Source organism: Mesocricetus auratus, unplaced genomic scaffold (assembly GCF_017639785.1).
Source record: "Mesocricetus auratus isolate SY011 unplaced genomic scaffold, BCM_Maur_2.0 Super-Scaffold_100028, whole genome shotgun sequence".
NCBI lineage: Eukaryota > Metazoa > Chordata > Mammalia > Rodentia > Cricetidae > Mesocricetus > Mesocricetus auratus.
The window spans coordinates 17,432,228-17,450,439 of record NW_024429209.1 but is presented as its reverse complement, the minus strand read 5'-3'; positions in this window follow the sequence as shown (position 1 = coordinate 17,450,439).

Sequence of the window (18,212 nt, the reverse complement as noted above, 5' to 3'; positions counted from 1 at the left end):
GTGTTTCATCAGACAGATGATACATACAAAGATGGGAGCTCTCTCCTTTGCCCCCCTTTCTCGCTGTGTATTTGGAATATAGATGTCTGCACAGATAATGGTGATGGTTTTGAAAGGCAAGATGAAAATTACACTATTTTAAAAGAGCTTCAATCATAGGAGACCTGTAGATGATAAATGAATTGTTTGTGGGGGTAGGAATTGCACCAAACACCATTTGCATGCATTGCTTTTAATCTTTAGAGCAGTGATGCTATCAGCTGTCAATCAATAGATCTTTATGGAATGCTTAATATCTGCTAAACACACACACAAAGTGCTGGGGAAAATAAAATCACATGGCATCTATTTACGGGGTTGATAAGTTGGCAAGGAAGGGGTAAAACACATTAAAAATCAAAAAAGTAGGCTTAGTGGGATCAGGTGTGATCCATAGAGCTCATCACCATGATTGCTATCACCAATGAGAGTCATAAAATACTACAGAGTCTGTGGAGGTAGCAACTATATCAATAAGTTGGTGTTGGGCTAGTAGCAATGGTATGAAGTAGAACCAGACATATGCAAGATGCCATTATGATTTGAATATAAAGGATTCCTCCAAAAGAGTCACATATTGGAATGAGGACTTGGCTCTTGGATGGCTGAATCTACCATTACTAGGTGATTGGCTGGTAAGGGATCTCACCTAGTCAAAGCACTGAACCACCAAAAATGGAGGATCCTCTCTCCATCTCCCTAGATGGGAAGGCAGCCTGGGCATCTCTCATCTCATCTCTTTCCTTAGCTGACTGAGAAGTGTCGGAGGACATCAGTCTGTGGGAATATGATTAGAGAACTGAGGCTGGCAACTGTGTTAATTAGACTTTTAATTGCAGTGCATAACAAACACACCACACGGATGCCAAGGAAATAAGTCCTTAAGAAAGGACATCTTAGCTAATGATCTCAGGGTATGTAGTTTGACTGGATCCATTGCTTTGAGTCTTCAGTGAGTCAGAGCATGGTGGTGGCATTGCATGAGGCTGCTCTGCTTGGGGAGAGGGGCTTTGTTATGGATAAGATACAATACCCTAAGCCAGTCCCTAGTCCCTAATGATCTGCTTCCTCTAACCAGACACCACCTCAGCAAGTTCCCATAATTCCCCAACGTCATCAGATTATGGAGCCATTGGTGGAAGTGGGGACTTCCAGACACTGATGCCACGTCACTAACCTCAGTCCCTGAATTAAGACACATCATATATGTATTACTTTGCATATCAGTGACCAGGGTCTTTGTCTTATTTTACTTTTGCTTTCAATGAACTACTATATGCTTATTCTCCTTATATATGAGGTTATCAAATGATTTGGGGAGACCACAGTTGCCTCAAAAGGACTTCTACCTTTCAGTTCACAGCTGTCGGCCATCTCTGTAGCCTCTAAGTTTGTGTGTCTCCTTTTCCCTCCTTTGCTCACTCACTCGGCCTCACTTTCTCCTTATAGCTTTGTATTTGTGTCATTCTCCATATCTCTTGGATGTCCCTTCCTTCCCTTCTGGTTTTCTCCTCCATCAAATTCTCGTTTCTGTTTCTCCCTTTGTCTTGTGTGTACTGCTTACTGTGCACTGGTTTCATCATTCTCTCTCTCTCTCTCTCTCTCTCTCTCTCTCTCTCTCTCTCTCTCTCCCTCTCTCTCTCTGTTTCTGACTCCCTCCTCTCTGTCTTTGTCTATCTCTGTCTCTGTCTCTCTGTCTCTGTCTCTGTCTCTGTCTCTGTCTATCCCCCACTTAGGTGTAGCACAACTTCTAATTGATCTTAATAAAAACCAGGAGTCAGATATTAGGGGATGAAAGATCAGAGAAGCAAAGCAGTCAGCCACTAGAGCCCTTACCTCTATGAAATCCTCAAACCAAAAAGGGGCTAGCTCCTGTCTCTGCCTGCCTACATTCCCTTCTCTGCCCTGCCGTGTAACTTCCTGTTTCCTTCTCCCTAGTGCTGGGATTAAAGGTGTGTGCCTCCCAAGTACTGGAATCAAAGGCATGAGGTCCCAAGTGCTGGGACTAAAGGTGTGAGCCACCACTTCCTGGCCTCTGTGGTTAACTAGTGGCTAGCTCTGCACTCTGATATCCAGGCAAGCTTTAGAGTACAAACAAGATACCACCACACATAGGAAGCTAGAAAAGCTTTGTGGTACCATTAAACAATATAGAAAGAAGCAAGGAACCAATGTCGAGTTTAAGAGCATGGGTTTACCATCTCCTGAGTATCACTGATAGATCTCTACTGTGTTGCTGTCTCACATTGGCTTGGTGTAAACATCTTTTCATCTCCAGAATCACAGAGGAGATATGGAACAATTTAGCAAAAGGACAACATCATGTACATCACATAGGAAACAGCTGGCATCTAAAATATCTGCTACTTTCTACACTAAAAATAATAACTAATGGCACAATGTATAAATCTCTAAATCTTGCTTACCAAGCTACCATGCTCCTGTGTTTTGTAAAAACATCATCTGCCATTGTTTGAGGTTGTTATCTAGGTAGAAGCCTAATCCCAAAACTTAGTTAAACTTTGGGCTACCAGGAAACAGAACTTTTACAATCACATTTTAAACTTTCAGGTCAAATATCCTGAGCAACTATACAAGTTTGCAATTAATTAGGCACAAACAATCTGGGAAGACATGCTAGTTTTACATAATTCATTGAATTATGTATGCAAGATTTTCATTTGTGTATGTCATGATACAAATCTGTTTCCCAATGAAACAAATTAAAAAAGAACCATCATTTACATGATATAAAAATTTTGGTTTTTAATCTACTGTTATCCAATAGTTAATATTTCCATTTCCTGTATTTAATCCAGATAGTGTCAACCACAAAACATCACCAGGGATTATGAAAAGTCCTTGCAAATATATCAGATCAATTATGAGAACAATAGTCTGAATAGATATCATTTGAATTGCATGACTATTTACTAAAGGGTATTCTGGGGAAGTATTTGCAACAAGGTTGGAAAAGAATTCGAACTGTTCAAGACTGACATGCCTTGAAAACAAGCCCCCATAGGGTTTGATGCCTGGAGAACTTTGACTCTTAGCTTGCGTGCTCAACCATCATTGGCAGTAGTCAACATCAGAAACCATCTCTCCACAGCCCGTCCAGTAGATGCAGGATATCAGACCTTCACCCTAGATGCAAAGCTAATTCTACACATAACTTGACAAGTCTTTAAAGGAAGATCAAGATTTCAAGATCAACTTTAGGGCATGCTTTTCAAACCAAGACAACAAAAAAAAAAGTCTTGAATGAAAAGTTATACCTGTGGGCACAAATCTTTCAGAGTAAAATCACAGTAAAAATTTTAAAGCTCCCTTAGATTTCACTTAAAATCCAAGTTTTGAGCAATTTTTCATGTTGTGCCCCTTCTAGCTAGAGTGAAATTTGGCAGGAGTGTTGTCTCCTTTCCACCCCACCAACTTTCTTCCCACTTCCTTACGATCTGTTGCCTTCCAACCACAAAAGTTCACTGAGCCCCAAGTGTCAACAAAGGTTTGAGGATGGGATAAGCATCCTTCCATGCAAGGATCGAATCTACTGAAATGAAATAGCCTGGAGCAGAGAGCAGTGGCTGGAAAGATGCAGAGGAGGCTGGGGAGAGAGGGAGGGAGATTCAGACAAGGTAAAAATCATGTGATCACTGGGGAGACCTTCACTCTGAGCTTTCTTTTAAGAAGATATGTGCTTGAAAATCTCTCTCTTGAGCTTTGTGTTGATATCACTAGCAACAGAGTCTAATAAGCTAATAAAGCATTCAGCTTCTGTCAGAAATTTTAATCCTTTCATTCATTTCTTCAATAAAGATATCCTATGTATCCAATATACTTGGCAAAGCGGCAATATTAATAAGAGATTATGCCCTTTGCAGGGGACACTAACAAACAGATTTCTGCTCCCATCACGTTAGGAGTTGCTTCTGCTTTAGCACTAGTAGGATTCCAGATACAAACTCCTAATCTGTCCCATGAGATGCCCATCCCTAGCCACTGAGCCTATCGACTGCTCCTCCCACCAAGCTCCCCTCCAGCTACGCCACTCATTCCCCCACGCCTCTGTCTGCCTTTGAGCTTCTATGAAATGTACAGAACAGCTGCCAACTCCTTTCTTGTGCCCAGCTCTGGGAAAAGAATAGCCTTGGCTTGTTCCCACTGCAGAGGCCTTCACTTGTCTTCACAGAGTAAAAGGATAATAAAGAAATGCCAATAATCCTAACCTACAGGATGACCTTCACAGCAAAATGATGACCTTCACTGTGAAATATGCCCCCATCAACAGCAGGATAACGTGGTTCCTTAAACTCACACTCCGTTGCCATTCATTTCGGAGCTTAATCATACAGGATCTGCTACTGAAGATTCACTATCTACCTCTCAGCTGTGTCTTTAAAGTTTCCTCATTTGCCGTCCTTTGAACGATTTCTGTTCCATTAAAAGCGAATATTCAAAAAACGGGCAAAAACCATGCTTCTCATCCAGATATAAAATTAACCCATGTTAAAGATTGCATTTAATATTCACTGATTAAGTTAGAAAGCCATACAGATGTTACAACCTGGTCCAGTGGAAAAGTCAAAGAAGCGCAGATATCTAAGTAGAGTAAAATATTGAAAGAATATGCAAACGGGCAGCAAGACTGGCCTTTGTTGGAGGAAGGGACACAGAGTTCATTTGCAAGTGCAGGGACAACAGTCATTGTGCACTGCTCACAGCTGCCTGTGACTTACAGAATTGTAGAATAGCCAGGATAAAATAAAATAAAAATTGTATAACCACCCCCAAAGAAACCAAATAAACAGAGTTAAAAAAAGACCCAAAGAGCTTACATTGTTTTGTGTCCTTTTATATAATTGACAGTCTGTTAGGGACACAAAAGGGAGTCGGGAGACTCAGGGAAACCAACTTTACCATGTTCACAGATGCTAGAGGCAGAACCACGCACGCAGGGCTGGGGAGAGAGACAACAGACAGGGGACCTAGGAGGTGTCTATGGCATAGCCCCGCTGCGGTGGGGCAGACAGGCGGAATGCTGCCTTGAATAACCCTGGCATTCCCTGGACTTCCAAAAGGTCCCCCAATTGCTGCTATTGATGCTAGAACAATGCAGGTTAAAGAAAGTTGCTTCATGGTGTACACATATCGGGTACAGGAGAGCCACGTCAGGATTGGTTAGGACAAACATCAAAGGCATATTCCTGACTGAATCCTTGCCATCTCCAAGAATTAGAAAGACTCAGAAGGGGAAGTCTATGCCAGTCGGAACAATTTTCAAGATGTCAGAGTACTGTGATGCATAGAAAAAACATATGAATATGCATATGCGGTATGATGTTTGACACCAATTTTATTTATTTATTTATTTATTGGTTTTTCAAGACAGGGTTTCTCTGTGGCTTTGGAGGCTGTCCTGGAACTAGCTCTTGTAGGCTAGGCTGGTCTCGAACTCACAGAGATCTGCCTGCCTCTGCCTCCCGAGCCCTGGGATTAAAGGCATGAGACACCATTGCTTGGCAATTGAAAATAGTAACCTTCACCTCTGATTGAGTACCTTTCACTGGTCAAGCTCTGTGCCAAGTGTTTCCAAGACATCATCTTTTTGTATGCTTGAGACAAGGTCCTATAAAGCCCAGGCTGTCCTCAAACACCCTGTACAGCCGAGGATGGCCTCGAACATCTGATCCTCCTGCCTCTACCTTCTGCACGATGAGAGTGCTGGATGCCTCACAAAGCCCAGTTCATTTGGTGCTGGGAATAACCTGTGCATTCTAGGACAGCACACTACCCACTGAGCTATATCCCGAGCCCTAAAAGCATCTTCTTGACTACACAGCTGCAGAGCAAGACCGGAATCAATCATCACCCTGCTTCACAGGCGAGGGAACAAAGGCTTGGAAAGCTCCAAGTTGATTTAATTAGGAAGGAGTCAAAGTCTCAGGGATGAAGTCAGAACCCCACAGTCCTCAGCCAGAACTGTACTGAGGGCATTTATTAAACTCCCATTGTGCTCAAACAATTATTCAGTTTGGCCATTGGCAATTTATTCTCTTATAGCTGATTGCTTACACACACACACACGCACACACACACACCCCAACATCAGATTCTCCTGGTAGGACACCTCTTTGAGACAGGTCTCAAAAAAAAAAAAACTATCCAAATACGGGAATGCTGCATATGAGTCAAACAATACATAATTCAAAGTGCATAGACATTTTCAGAAAAGAATTAATATTGACTGGATAATGATTTCCAAAGACTAAAACCTAGGTCCAGCTTCCAATCTCAGAATTACAGCCCTATGTGACACTGTGAAAACAGGAACATTATCTAATGAGCGCGGGAGAAGGCACTATCCATAATGTGACGGTTGAGTAAACGTGAGGATCCCAACACCATCAGAGAAGGCCAGGTATGGCAGTACAGGCATGAGTGGTGTTGGTACCACAGATCTACCACCCCACAAACGCATGTGTATACCGTGCACGTAATAACAACAACAATAAACAACCAGAGGAGACAGAGAGAGACTGACTGACTGACTGACTGACTGACTGACTGACTGACTGACTGACTGACTGACTCCAGGCAACAACCACCTCCCCGGTGCCTTCTGACCCAGTCCCGTATCAGTAGAATCAGTGGATTTGTAGTTTCCCTCATAGCAAGTTGCAATGGCAGCTGGCTTCCATTTGGCTGTGACTTGGAGAAAACCTCTGGGAGCAAACATACACCCCTTCCCTAAACAGACACTGAGAGGTGCTTAGCAACAGAAAGAGTAGAATTAACGGATTAAGCATCTTGCTTAAGGAGACTTAAGTCTGATTTAATGGTAGTGCAAGTACCTGGAGCCGCTAGTTCAAATCCTGACTAAAGCTATTGACTCCTCGTTTTTTAAAAAACGCCAGCAAATTTTCTTGATTCTGTAGAACAAAAAGGAAACTTGTGTGCATTTCATGTTCTGTTTTGATAGGCCGAAGATGAATTTTCTGACAATAAGCCATTTCCCCCAGGAGAGCTGCATTTCAGCTGCGGGGCCTACTCGGAGCCTAAGAAACAAGTTCAGTAACACCAGACACAGAACTCTCTATTCTCTGTCTCACTCTGTCCACCCCTATGAGTCTTTGTCCCTAATGTCATCTTCAGCAGGAATCAATTAAGCCACTGGCACCTTCATTTCCCCGTCATTTTGTTCTCCCTCTGCTGTATCTCCCCTGCTTCTGCCACCATGCAACAGCTACATATCTTATGTGTCTCAGCCACATCTCCTGATAACACATCGGGGGTTGGAACCTCATACGCACAACCTAGCTCAAAAGACAGAGCCTAGCAAGGGCTTGCCCACCATGATCGCTTGCTGGATTAATAAACGAATTTTGATCAGTGGTTCTACCCAGGAGCTAGTCACCCGCTCAAAACCAAAATTCAGAGTAAATACTTACGGTCCTTCCTGTTCCCTCCACACCATAGTCAGCACATCAGCAAATGACACAGAGTTATACCATACATCTTATCGCGTTAAAATAAATACCCAGTGTACCCACTAACACCATCTGAATCAATCATTTCTAACCCAGACTTCTGTAATAGCCTCCCACAAACCATATTTGTCCATCACACAAAGTGATATTGATATTCATTATTAATTTTTCATAGACAGGCCCTTGTATAATCCCTATATTAATGGCTCCAATGCTTTAAAACAGGGTGTGGACTCCCTGCTGAGGCATTTAACATTCTGCATGACCCAGGACCTCCTCTTTCTCACACTGACACTCTCTTGGTTCTCCCAGCATGCAAAATCCAATCTGGGGACTGGAAAGATGGGTCAGCAGTTAAGAGCATTTGTTGATCCTGCAGAAGACTGGGGAGCAGTCCCCAGGACCCACATGGCAGCTCACAGGTATTTACAGCACCTGTTTCAGGGTACCTGCTGCCCTCCTCTGACACTGCACACTTAATGCCACACATAAACTCATGCACACGCACACCCACATACATGTAAAATAAAGAAAGCTTCTACATTTGATCTACATAAACTCATGTACACGCACACCCACATGCATGTAATATAAAGAAATCTTCAACATTTGATCTACCTTTGATATACACAGGGTTATTTTCTTAGTTTCTTCCTCCTCAGTTCTGAATCTTCTAAATCAGACTTAACAGCTAACCCCTCATGTGGGGATCACAGACCCTGGCCGGAAACCCACCTCTCCATCAGCCTGGGAGCAGGCAGCTGTGAGACAATGTTTACTGAAAACATGGTTACTGAAAACAATTCAGTGCCATAAGCTCCTGATAAGGGCTCAGATAGGGCTTGCTCACTGAAACACCATGACTTTGATCCCCCGAAGGCTAGCTGCTTCTTCCTGCTCCCTGCTGCCCCCCCCCATTCTGGTGCCAGAGATTTAACCACCAGCCGGGAGGGTGAGAAGGCTGTGAGAGCTGTGAGAGGTGTGGGAGAGGTCTGTTGGAGATTTGTGCGTGTATGGATGGCAGAAGTTTTGTCTGAAGGTAAGTGTTTTTTCTTGGGAAGTTCTCCTAAGCCGATTTGGGGAGCATAAAGTTTTCTTAACGCAACCGACCGGTCTCTGTGTCATCTATCCTGACAACCTCGCTGCATTCTTGGATACAGGCTGCGCAGCAGGCGCGGCACCCTCAGAACAAGACCATTATTGTCCATATTTCTGTTAAATAAAAACCCCAAACATGCTCCCCAGAGGTTCCCCTCTCTTTTGTGTGTGTGTGGTGTGTGATGTGTGTGTGTAGTGTGTGTGGTGTGTGTGTGTGATATGTGTGGTATGTGTGTGGTGTGTGTGTTTGTGTATGTGTATGTGTGTGCTTTCTCCTTGTCCTCTTCAAAGCACAAAGCACAGTGTGTTTTCACTGTTCCTTCCTTGCCTACTTCAGAAAGTAAGCTCCATGGGGGAAGGACCATGATTAAGAGTCTCTATTCTCAGCCTGACCTCATTGCTTCACACACAGCAGACATTCAGTCAGAGAGGAGGGCAAGGGCTGACACTCACTTTCAGGGTCAAGCACGGACATGGTTGAGTCTGAAGGATGAACCTTGCAAGCCGCTTTCCCAGCCAATCTCGTCTCCTTTTCAGCTTGGCCGTGGTCATTCTCCTGTAAACCTTCTCCTGAGTCTATGCTGAATCCCATCTCCAACACCCTTTGCAAGAGGAGAACTGAGACCTCACTTTGTTTCACAGGGCCACAGTCCCAGCATGGCCAATATGTCCCCATGACAACTTTAGTGTTCTTAGGTGAGAACACTCTAAGTGTCTTTCCAGTGCAGTGTGTAGAAATCTTTTCCAGCAAATTTCAGGTGTTATGAAAAAAGTGGGAAGACGTAGTCATCCACTGGGTACCCAGTAGATACACGACATCACCACAGAAATGGAATGGTGACCATTAGTGTAACTTTCTTCATCCCATACAGTACCAGTAGCATCTGCTACTGTCCATACTTCTATCCCATGCCTGTGTCTTCAGACCCGTGTCTCTGTTTATCATTTCTGCCTGTGTGGCTTCTTTGACCCCACTTTTCATTGCTAATTGCACTCATGAACATGATTTCTAATTCAGCATCTTGTAGTTCAAATTCTTCAAAGCAGGAATTTGCATTTCTGTAAGTGTTAGGAACATCTGACACGGAGCTAGTAAATCCCTTGGAGCTTACTGGGAGACAGGGATGTCTTGTGAAGCAACTCTTATTTCTCTCTTAGATAGGGGCTGGTCACTCTGGTTAGAAGCTTGGAAAGTTCAACTCCGTCATCCTGTCATCCTCTGGGAGGGAAAAGGGAGCTGTAGATTTTAGTTTATAATTGTTTGCACCTGCAATCCAAATCCTCCACGAAAATCTTTAAACTACAAGGTTTGGAGAGCATCCAAGTCAGAGAGTCTGTATTCATGCTAGGATGGAGGTACACTCCATTGCAATGGAAACAGAATTCTTTCCTTTGGGATCCTTGCAGACATTTTTCTTTGGATTACCATCTGACTGTTCAACCACGGTCTTCATTTAATCTATTAATAACACAAATGTCCTGTCAGGAAAATTATGCTAACTTAAGAAAGGGGCCACAGAAAGAAAAGGCTAGCTCATCAGAAGTACATGTCATGTCACAATGTATCCAGTGACTTGTAGTTAGTATCCAAAAGATGGTGGTCTTTTGTTCCCTTCCACCCAGCAATGTCTGTGAGCACCTGCCTTCCCAGCCACATCTGTGAGCACCTGACTCCCCAGGCATGTCTGGGAGCTTCCCTCCTTATATTGCAACTGCTGGGGTTTTTGTCACAGTGATGATAAACAAATAAAAAATCAACAAAATAATTTCACCAAGGAAGAATAGGACAGAAAAGAAGTTCTTGAAATTGCAAGAGAAAAAAACTGAAAGGGGCATTACATCATCTGCTATAAGGATAGTCCAGGTATATCTTGAAAAAGACGTCAAAGTCAGCCTTAGGAGTGAACATGAGGGGCCTGAGTTTCATGTTGAAGGAATGAAGGAGCATCCAGATCACAGTCAGGCTCCATGTTTCCTGAACCTACTACCAGCCATCATCCCAGCACTTCCTCTCTCTCCTTCTTCCCTCTTCCCTTCCTCTCCCTCCCTCTTCCCTTCATCTCCCTCCTCCCTACCTCCCTTCAGTCTTTCCTTCTTTTCATTCAGTCTTGCTCTTTGGAGACAGAGTTTCTCTATGTAGCTCAAGTTGCCTTAGAACTCACTATATACCCCAGGCTAGCCTTGCACCCACTGGTCTTCACACTGATATCATGGACATGCATTACCACAGGCTATTTGGCCTGCCTCTTTCAGTACTTTCATTTCTTCATGAACAAAATGAGGACAATTTATCTTTCCCTGGTGTGATGCTATTGTGCTAAAGTGGGTATCTATTTAAGCACTGTACTAATAATAAACACAAAAAAGATCTCCAATGCATCAATTAAGAGCTGGTCAGCATTGTGTCTCCTAGCAACGATTATTGCTTCCATGTGCCAATCAAACCACCCACTAGACTCATCCATCCACTCTAGGAGCAGAGCAAAGCAAAATAAATTAGTTTCTTTCATAATAACAAAAACAAAATTAAATGGTAAATAAATTTTATGCATAAACATATATAAATCATGAAGTTTTAATTTTGATTAAAGAATTAAATTAAAAATTCCAGAAAGACTTGGAAGATGACATGATACTGGTTACTCTTACAGAGTACCACATGGTGGCTCTCAACCACCAATCATTCCAGTTCCAGGGATCTAACCCTCTCTTCTGGCCTCTGTGGACATACCACACATATGATGCACATACATTCGTGCTGGCAAACACTCATGCATATAAACCAAAAATAAATTTAAGATTCAGGTGTAGCATTGCACACTTGTAATCTCAGCAATTAGGTGGCTCAAACAGGAGAGGTTCCCAGAAGTTCAAAGGTAGCCAGAGCAACGTGGTGAGACATTATTTCAATGAACAAATGAAAGAATTAAAGAGATAAATGAAGGAATGAATAAGAAAGAATGAAAGAAGGAAGGAAGGAAAAGGAGGAAGGACGGAAGGAAAGAAGAGAGAGAGAGAGAGAGAGAGGAGGAAGGGTATCCCCAAATGTAAAACCTGAGATTTTGTTTAAAAAGTTGCGAAGTAGATCATTTGAGAGAGAAATCATGGTATGTAATGAGGGAGACAGAACACACAAAGACATCAAGTTGGAGAAAGGACATACCCATGAGGCACTGAGGGCACCAAGTGAGGGCACCTGGGGCGAAATACCCAGAAGCCTCTGAGAAACCACGAATGGCCTTTGAGTCACCTGCCAGAACTAGGGGGACTTTGCCTTTTGTTTTCTTTTCCATTCCCCCAATGGTCCTTGTCTCCAGGGATGCGACCTTCACTGTGTTCCCAAGGTTACGTGCTTCTGTCCCAGCCAAGTCCAAGAGCACTGAAGAAACCAGAAAAGAGCAGGGTGTGCAGGTGTCAGGCAGATGTTAGCTGAGGTTGGCTAACATCTGCAGCTGCCGGGGGCCATAACTGTGGGGAGGAAACTTGCTACATACAACCAGTGCGTGGCTATGTGTGTGCACCCATATACATATAGAATGTTTGCTCTCATTACATTGTTTAATGTGCTGGGCCCTAGTCTAGGCACCTAGATTAAAGAAAAGAATGTAGCTCATGGCTTTATTGTATATAATATGCATTGCTATATGTACTCAATTTCAGTAGCAAAAACTGGTTTTCAGGGAGCAATGTCTACATATTTGGGCATTGCCTTCTTGACATCTATATGCATATGATTATATCCAAGTTAAACTGCAAATACTGCTTTTCACAGAACAGTGTCTGTACATTTGTGTATTTACTGTGATTTTGGAAGGCCAGCCTTCCAATTTAGAATCCTTTGGCTGTCCAGTTTAATTTGATTTTTATTCTATCCTGGTTACACAATGTTCAAGTATCAAACGATGAATAAGAAAGGACTGAAGACTGCACATTATTCCTTCTTGTGCATCAAGGAGAAGCAAACAGAGGAGGAACTTCAGAAATTTCAGGGTCTCAGAATATAAAAACTACATTTCTGGGCCCAAGACAGGAGAGAGTCTAAAACCTTCAAAAATATGCCTTAAATTTTCTTCCAGGGTGCATATTTCCATAGTGCCACTGTGCATTATCTTTAGCCCCATAACCCTGGAAATGTGATGGGACAAAGAAAAGCAAAGACAAACACTTGGAGACGGTCCCCTCCCTGACACCCGCTGTCTCTGCACCAGCTCTGAATCCAATCAGAATTAATGTCACAGGTGGAGAAAAGGAATAGCGCTTGCTGCCCTCCCTGAAACATTCCAGGTTATTCTTCAACTCCAGCGTCTGTCAGGACAAATCCAATGGGGACTAATAGACACCCGACAATCATTCATTAAAAAAAAAAAAAGACAATTAGGAAGCCACAGCCACCATCTAGCAAATCCATTAGAAAAACCCAGCACCCACTAATTTACAGACTCTAGTTTCTGCTTAAAATATTGAGTAACAAGTGCTTTGAAAAGTCCCCAGTGAAATTGCCCCAGTGCATTTGGCTTTGGTGACCTTCAAAGTCTCCTTGTCCCTGTATCAAACCTAATGGGCATCTCCTCAGCAAGAAACCATGTTTGCAAAGCTGAGGTAAGTCACACATTAGAGAAATTATTCAGGCATGTTGATAAAAGCTGAAAAATAGACAAACCCAATTTTCTATCTTGGGAAAAATCTTTCAATATGAATTTGACTTTGATTTTCAGATGTTTGTCAAGTAGATCCATGCTTTGCAACACACCATGGATCTCTGGGCATCTCTTAAGCAGCGCCCTGTGGGTTTTCTGATTGGAATCAAAGCTCATTTTTGCGTTATCTACTAATTACCCTCTTGTGAAATTGCCTATTAATGCACACTAACTTCCAGAACAGCTGCACGGAGCAAAGCAGCCAATGTGTGCAGGCAGAGACTTCTTGGATCTCATTAGTGAGCCAAGGTGTTCAAGTGCTTTAGCAGAGAGACAGCTAAGGCTAAGGCTTTAAATGATGTCCTCGGAGTAGGAAGAAAATCCCAAATTGATGCTGAGAAAGTTCTAGCTAAAATTAAGGGAAATGTCCTTCATAAACCTCTACAAATCTGAAAGGCACACACATATAAGACCATCTTTATGATGAGCAAATCCCAAGACTTTCTTGCCACTGTTTTTAAATCAGAGAAAAGAGGAAGTATGAACTCCAATTTTTTTCATTAGCATTACAATTATTTGTTATTTATCCATTCCAGACTAACATTTCCTCAAGCATTCTCACCTCCCCACTTCAGTTCCTTCTTCAATCACTGTCAAGAATGAACTCAAGGAAAGGATAAAGGACACAATTTCTTAAGCAACCAGGCTGCCTTTGGTGGGCAATTCCTGGGGCTTCACACAACTTTTGTTGTGATAAAGCTACTCACTGAGCCCTCCCTTTTATACTGAAAAACAAAAAGGGAACAAATAACCTCCATGTCCCTACCCTTAACTTGCATTCCCACAACCCCAGCTGAAGCCCAAACCCAGGACCTTGTGCTTGCTAAGCAATGCTCTGTCACTGAGCTAGATGCTTGATGTCTCTAGGCTGTATGTTCACTGAGTAGATACCGGTGGGAACTTGGGCAGAAGAGGTACTGTCTACGCTCTAAATTGCATATTGAACAACACCACACCGAAGCCGATGCCCCATGTAGCAGAGGCTTTTTACCAGAGCAGGAAGCATGGGGAGGGTGGAACTTTATTAGGGGACTAGTGGGAAGTCCTGAGGCCATTGAGGGCATACCTTAAAGGGGACTGCAGGAAGCTGGGCATGGTGACACATGCCCTAACTCCCAACACACAAGAGGCAGAGGCAGATGGATCTCTGTGAGTTCCAGGTCAGCCTGCTCTACAGAGTGAGTCTATACCACTCAGGGCTACATAGTGAGACTCCGCCATAGAATAAAAAGGAGGCAGTGTGGGAGCCCAGCCTTTTCCATGTCTTCACTTGGCTTCCAGCCAGGAAGTAAGCATGTCTGTCCTGCCCCTGGCTTCCACTGTAATGTGCCAATTCCCACAGCTTCGAAGTCACAAGACCAATCAGTCATGTCTCCAAAACTCAAAGTTACAAGCCAAAATAAGCCTGTAGACAGAAGTTTCTGTTATGCCTGGTCCCGCCGCCCTAAGCTTTCACTGGAGCAGTTAATGTCAGAAGAGGCAAGAGATTTGAGATGTTTAATCTTCCTTGTCAATTTTATTAGATTTAGAATCTACAGTGGAGATGCTCTCACTTCTCTCTATCTCTACCTATCATCTATGTATCTAACATCCATCTATCTATCATCTATCTATCTATCTATCTATCATCTATCTGTCTATCATCTATGTATGTGTGGAGTATCATTCATCTATCTATCATTCTATCTCTCATCTATGTATGAATAAATGTATCATCTATCTATCATCCATCAATCTATTATCTATCATCTATATATGTATCATCTATCATGCATCTCTCTATCATCTATGTATATGTGGATGTATCATTCATCTATCTATCATTCTATCTATCATCTATGTATGAATAAATGTATCATCTGCCAATACATCATCCATCAATCTATCATCTATATATCATCTATCATCCATCTCTCTATCATCTGTGTACGTATGCATGTATCATCTATCTATCTATCTATCTTTCATCATCTATAATCTATATATCTATTGTCTATCGTCCATCTCTCTATCATCTATATATATGTATGTATGTATCTGTCATCTATCTATCTATCTATCATCTATATATGGAAGGATGTATCACCTATCTATCATCTATCTATCTATCATCTATATATCTAACATCTATGTCTATCATCTATCTACCATCTATGTATGCATGTTCTATCTGTCATCTATCTATCATTTATCCATCTCTGTCACTGTCTGTCTGTCTCTCTTTGTCTGTCCTGACAACAGATGCAATAAATGAGCCACTTCACCTCCCTAGCACGTCTTCCCTGCGGTGACGAGCTGCACCCTCACACTCAGATGTGAAGTCTTCCTTCCCTAAGCTGTTCTTGTTAGGCTTCTACCACAGCAGCAAGGAAAGCAGCACAATAGCCCAGCCCATGTGTGCCAAATATGCAACTGCTTGTCTAAGTGCGCAAGCTAGGCTGGGTCACCATGAGCTGAGCCGTTCCAATCTAAGCAATGTTAACAGAGGGCAAAGTGATCTTCAGATGATTAATGGGCAAAAGCAAGACAAAGACGAGTGATTTAAAAAGGGGATGGGGAAAGAGAGAAGTAGAAATGGCACCAGTGGAGTCCTTTGGGTTCCTGAGTCTCTCAGCCACCCACACTTACATAGATCAACATCTTTCCCAAATACTCTTTCAAATTTTTTTCTTTACCTATACAAGTCTGAATTAGCTTATGTCACTTTCAATTAACAAAAGTCCTTGACAAAGAAGATCAATTATTTTTCTATGACGTGAAGGAGCTGGACAAAAGTATCTCCTTTGATATGTCACAGTCCTGTGCTTCTGCGACAGTGACCTCAGCCCCAGTACTCATGAAGTTTTGTGCTGGTGGTCAAAAACAGGATATTTATTCTGTCCTGAATTTATTGTACTTAATCCCTCAAAGTGACTAGGTCTTCAGGGAGTCAGTCACCTGTAACTAGGTGACATTGTCTCAGGGTACTCTTTCAAAATTCACTTCCTTCCAAGGTCAAAAGAGGAAAACCCTGCTATCAAAAATGTAAATTTCAGGCTAACGAGGAAACCCAGTTAAATGTTCCCTTTGCAAGACAAAGACTCAGTTCCACATAAAAGAGGCTGGGAGTGTTGGCAAGTGCTTATAATTTCAGGTCTTTGGAGGCATAGACAGGTGGATCCCTGGGGTTCAGGGGCTGGCCAACTTAGCCTGCTCCATGACTTCAGGCTATGAGAGACACTGCCTCAGAATACAACGTGTAGGACTGGAGAGATGGCTGAAGAGTTGTAAGGACACAAGGTTAGCAGAAGATGAAAATGCTTAAGTGGTGTTGGACTTAACAAAAACAATACACCACCTTCTCTGTCTTCCACTCAGGTTTTCCTTCCTTCTCTGTTGAACTAAGATAAAGTTTGAGGGCATCAAGGAAAGTAAGGTGATTTTAGAGTTCTTCTTTCAATTAGATCTCTATCAGGAATTCCAGCCACATTTAGTGTGGTAATGTTCCTTGACTCCAATGTAGCAGACACAGCAGGGGGAGAGTGGCTGAGTTAATGACTCCTGAGAGGGTCCTGCTTGCATCCCCCACCAGGCCCCATCCTCAACCCTCTGAGGATTAGCCTACAACCTCTGCCTCGCCCCACCGGTGTGCTCTGCCTTTCTCCGACCTGTATATGCAAACAAATGCTAGTGTTACATGGAAAACAAGTCTTTAAATTCCATCACGTCCTACTTCCTAAGATCACCCCTACTTCCTAAGAAACCCCTGCCCATGCCAATGGTCAGGGAAGGCATTTATTATACAAGCCCCACAGATATGTAGACTTCGAAATGTGATTTACATAGGGTGTAAAATTTGAAAAATGTCAATAGTGATTGCCCTGATTTAACAATAGTCTATTCTTCAATCAATTGTCCTAATAAGGTACTTTAATCAGTATACAATAATAGGTTTTCTGTATAGTGATGTTACAATAACTCTTTCTGTCAGCCTGCTCCCAGTGTCATGCCGACCCCAAATAACACACCGAGGCTCTTAGTTACAATGCTGTCGGCCAATGTCCAGGGCTTCTCATTGACTAGATCTGTCTTAAGTATTAACCCATAACTACTAGTATGTATATTTTTACAAGGACTTATCTTAATGAGAATGCCAGGCTCATGTGTCCTCTCCTCCTGGGATCACATGGTGACTCCCTTTACAACATTTCCCAGAATCTTCCTAGTTCTACCTATCTTGCTGATGGCCAACAGTGCTTTAATTATAAACCAATAAGACAAACATATACACAGAAGGACTTCCCCCATCAATAATATGTTTCTCTTGCCAGATCAGGCAGAACTGAAAAGGTAAAAGAACAGATTTCCTTGAGCAAAGCAGCACCCAGGGGAATTCTCCAGCCCCAGGGATCGAGGCAGGGGAGATCACATGCTGGAACTAAAACAGGGAGCTCACATAGGTTGTACGTGAGGAGTGACGACATGTCAGTCACAAGCTGGGATGGTGCCCAAGTACAGTAAAAAAGCTAAGCACTTTCGGTGGGTATTTGGTCGCTGGCAACTTCAGAGCAGGGGCTGCTACAGCTGTCAGAATGCAGAAATGGGCTTTGCAGCTTTTTCTTGAAGATTCTCTTGGAGGGTGGGGTTTGAAGAGAGAGAGAGAGACAGTGACAGAGACAGACACACAGAGACAGAGAGACAGAATGGGGTTTTCTGGATCATGCCAGGGGTGAGCTGGAGGTTCCATCCAAACACACAGCATTGGGAAAATTTGAAGAAAGTGATAAACATATGTAATCAATTTGGTTGAGAGGAATAAAACAGGAGGGTCTCTTTCTGTCCTACCCAAAGCCACTTCTGGATAGCTGAAGACACTTCTGTGAAGGACCAGAAGAAACTTGGCCAACCC